The sequence below is a fragment of the Mobula birostris genome, chromosome 4 (assembly GCF_030028105.1).
Source record: "Mobula birostris isolate sMobBir1 chromosome 4, sMobBir1.hap1, whole genome shotgun sequence".
Classification (NCBI taxonomy): domain Eukaryota; kingdom Metazoa; phylum Chordata; class Chondrichthyes; order Myliobatiformes; family Myliobatidae; genus Mobula; species Mobula birostris.
In genome coordinates, this window is record NC_092373.1 from 91,259,656 (window position 1) to 91,264,226 (window position 4,571).

At 44.8% G+C, this 4,571-nt stretch overlaps 1 non-coding gene across 1 annotated transcript; it reads left to right on the top strand.

Annotated features, from left to right (window-relative positions):
- The first annotated feature begins 3,572 nt into the window (after positions 1-3,572).
- On the top strand, positions 3,573-3,666 carry trnai-uau (transfer RNA isoleucine (anticodon UAU)). The gene is made up of 2 exons: positions 3,573-3,610; positions 3,631-3,666. It is a non-coding gene; the product is annotated as a tRNA-Ile (tRNA).
- Positions 3,667-4,571: the final 905 nt, after the last annotated feature.

A 4,571-nucleotide genomic window follows, 5' to 3' on the forward strand; every position in this document is an offset into this window, starting at 1 on the left:
TCCTTTTCTAATTTCACAGTGAACTCAATCATGTTATGATCACTGCCTCCTAAGGGTTCCTTCACCTCAATCTCTCTAATCACCTCCGGTTCATTACACAATACCCAATCCAGTACAGCCGATCCCCTAGTAGGCTCAACAACTAGCTGTTCTAAAAAGCCATCTTGCAGACATTCTACAAATTCTCTCTCTTGAGATCCAGTGCTGACCTGATTTTCCCAATCTACTCGCATTTTAAAATCCCCCATAATTATTATAACACTGCCCTTCTGACAAGCCTTTTCAATTTCCAGTTGTAATTTGTAGTCCACATCCCTGCAGCTATTTGGAGGTCTATAAATAACTGCCATCAGGGTCCTTTTACCCCTGCTATTTCTTAGCTCAACCCATAAAGATTCTGCACCTTCCGATCCTATATCGCCTCCTTCTAATGATTTAATATCATTTCTTACCAATAAAGCCACGTCTCCCCCTCTGCCTACCTTCCTATCCTTCCGATACACCGTGTATCCTTGGACGTTCAGCTCCCAGAGACATGCATCCTTCAGCCAGGTCTTAGTGATGGCCACAATATCATACCTGCCAATCTGTAGCTGTACGACAAGATCATCCACCTTATTCCTTATGCTGCGTGCATTTAAGTACAACACCTTAAGACCAGTATTTGGTAATTTTTGCTTTGATTTCACTGCAACTTTATTGCACTGCAACTCATCCCAATGGCTACAAACTTGTCCCATCACCTGCCTGTCTTTCCTGACATCTTTACTGCTCACTATCTTAGATTTATTTCTGTTTTCCCCTTCCTCCGCTCTATCATTCCGGTACCCATCCCCCTGCAAAATTAGATTAAACCCTCCCTAACAGCTCTACTAAACTTTCCCGCCAGGTTATTGGTCCCTTTCGGGTTCAGGTGTAACCTGTCCTTTTTGAACAGGTCATACTTCCCCCAGAAGAGATCCGAATTATCCAAGAATCTGAAGCCCTGCCCCCTGCACCAGTCTCTCAGCCACGCATTCATCTGCCTGATCCGACTATTTTTGCCCTCGCTAGCACGTGGCACAGGTAGCAATCCCGAGATTACTACCCTGGAGGTCCTGCTTCTCAGCTTCCTTCCTAACTCCTGGAAATCTCTCTTCAGGACCTCCTCCTTTGTCCTATCTATGTTATTGGTACCAACATGTACCAAGACAACTGGCTGCTCACCCTCTCCCTTTAGAATGTTCAGGACCCGATCCGAGACATCCCGTACCCTGGCACCTGGGAGGCAACACACCATGTGGGTATCTCTGTCAGGCTCACAGAATCTCCTGTCCGTTCCCCTGACTATGGAAACCCCTACGACTACCGCATTTCTCTTCTGCCTCCTTCTCTCCTGCACAACAGCGCCAGGCTCAGTGACAGAGACAGTTCAGTGGCAGTTCAGTATGGTAACCATTTCTCCCACATCAGCTCCATCTAACACGATGTACATAAGTTTAGTGGAAGTGTAGGTTTCAGAGGATGTCCCGTAATGTGTTGACTTCCTTTGTTCCATTCTGACGTAATGCAATGACGCGACGATTTATTTGGACATTTGCCGGCCGAGGCTACTGTACTTTCATTGTTCACAACGAGAAACATTATAACAATAAACACACTGAGCTGGGCACCTCAATGGACGGAATACTTGTCCACGCCGTTGATCCCGAGTTCCCGATTAATGCTGAATCCACTGGTATCAGGAATTTAATCTCCGTCTGCAGTGGGGGATATGTGCGTTGATCATCCTGCTGCCTTTTGTTTCCCTCTTGCTTTCATTTCCATCTGAATTAGAAAAAGATTTGTATAATTTGATAATAAATGTACCTTTTAATCTCAAGTTATACCCGCTTGAGCTGAAAGCGAAGATCGATAAGGAGTTTCATCGATCAACCTTGCTTTTATAAGATAAAACTTGCTCTTATTAGTCGAAGCCTTAAGTTCAAAAGTGAAGGGGTTATGCTGCAAATTTATAAATCTCTGATTAGGCTATTTCTGGAGTATTGCATACAATTCTCGTCACCCTACTGTAGGAAGGAAGTTCAGGCTTTGAAGAGGTTGAAGAGGAGGTTTACCTGGATGCGGCCGAGTTTAAAGGGTATGTGTGTGTATGGAAGGTTGGATTAACATGGATTGTTTTCTCTGGAGCACCGGGAGCTGAGGGGAGATCTAGTAGAGGTTTAGAAGATTATGAGGTGAAGAGTTAGAGTAGACAGGGTGTGTCGGTTTCCCAGGGTTGAAGTAACTAATACCAGATGCCATGCATTGAGGATGGGAGGAGGTAGATTCTGGGGAGATGTCAAGGTCAAGCTTTTTTGATCAGAGTGGTGGATGCCTGGAGTGCACTGCCCGGTACGGTGGTAGAAACAAAAACATTAGAGGCTTTAAAGAGAGCAGAATCAGAATTCAGAAAAAGAATCGGGTTTATTATCACCGGCATGTGTCATGAAATTTTGTATCTTAGCAGCAGCAGTTCAGAGTAATACATAATATCGAAGAAGAAAATAAATAATAATAAATAAGTAAATCAATGATAGTATACGTATTTCGAATAGATTGAAAATCGTGTAAAAATCAGAAATAATATATATTTGAAAATTGATGTAGTGTTTATGATTTCAATGTCCATTTAGAAATCGGATGGCGGAGCGGAAGAACCTGTTACTGAATCGCTGAGTGTGTGCGTTCAGGCTTCTGTGCCTCCTGTCTGATGGTAACAGCGGGAAAAGGGCATGTCCTGGGTACTGGAGGTCCTTAAGCTTTCTGAGGTACTTCTCCTGGAAGATGTCCTAGGTACTTCGTAGGCTAGTATCCACGATGGAGAGGAACAAATTTTACAAACCTCTGCAGCTTCTTTCGGTTGTGTGCAGTAGCCCCACTCCCCGTACCAGACAGCGATGCAGCCTGTCAGAATGCTTCCCAATGTACATCTATAGAAGCTTTTCAGTGCATTGGTTGACATACCGAATCTCTTCAAACTCCCGATGAAGTACAGACGTTTTCTTGCCTTCTTTAGAACTGCATCGATATGTGGTGACCAGGATAAGTCCTCAGAGATCTTGACACCCAGGAACCTGAAACTGCTCACTGTCTCCACTTCTGATCCCTCTATGAGGATTGGAATGTGTTCCTTCGTCTTACCCTTCCTGAAGTCCACACTCAGCTCTTTAATCTTGTTGGTGTTCAGTGCCAGGTTGTTGCTGCGACACCACTCCACTAGTTGGCATATCTCAGTCCTGTAGGCCCTCTCTTCTCCATCTGAGATTCTACCTACAATGTTTGCATCATCAGCAAATTTATAGGTGGCATTTGATGCGCACTTTTGATTACTCGATATCCTCATGGATGTCAGGAAGATCGAGGGATATGGACAAGGTAGGAAGGAGGGATTAGAGTTTGAGTATCTTTGATTTGCTGTTTAGATGTCACGGCAATACATTGTGGGCCGAACGGCCTTTTCACGTATATTTATGTGCTGTTTGCGCCATGATATTGGAATTTCTTCCAGTTTTCCTTTCCAGATATTTACAACCAAGTGTTTGCAGCGCTGGGCTCTAGTGGCGCAATCGGTTAGCGCGCGGTACTTATATGGCAGTACACGGCGGAGAAATGCCGAGGCTGTGAGTTCGAGCCTCACCTAGAGCACTTGTGATTTTAATGCTTGCAACGCCCAGGTCACTGCGCGTTTTTCAAGCTGAGCACCCTGTTTATTACTTGCATTTAACTTCGAAGCGATGCACCTTTGACCTTATTCACTAAAAGGCATGTGCCCGCGGGGCTGCAAACATTCTCCGTGTTTGCTTCTCTCGCTCAACACGCGTAGCCTCACTTCCCTTTGTTGAACGTGCCTGAACAGGTGGTTTCTTTGTTGAATCAAGGCATCACAAGCCCAACACATTCCTGTCTTCTCAATTCAATTAACCAAACAGTGAAACAACGAACCCGACCTTTCCTGAAGCCATGCCTCAGAAACGCTGTAATTGCACCTCACCTTGGTTCGCTGTGCTGTCGATTAAGCTCAATGTTCACTTACAACGGCGAGTTGTTTCAGGCACACGCGAACAAAAGAGATATTAATCGTGGCCTCAATGGCCAGAAATGGTATCGAGATGCTGATATCTCTATCCCTCTCTCCCAACATGAAGTTCCAGTATTTCAGCACAGAATTATAAAATAATTCTCACATGTCCTGTGTTCACCAAGCCTCTGTGAAAGAGAGAACACTTCCCCCGATTCTACTGACGTGCTGAGATTCCGTTTCCAATGGTCAGATCCCTCTAGCTGCAATGCGATCCCTCCACTGCGACCTTGATTTGATCTACTTGCCTGAAGGTTGTTGTTCCCAATATAATATTCCTTCACAATCGGTCGTATAACTGGCCTTTCATGTCTTTGTCTGGTTGCGATCCGACGGGTCAGATTGGAACATGATCATCAGTGAGATATCAGTGTGATGGTGTGTCTGGTGTTAGTGTGGATTCGGTGTGACGACTGGCCGTGATTCATTACTCTACAACTGGTATCATCTCACAAGTAACTCCGGCTTGTAA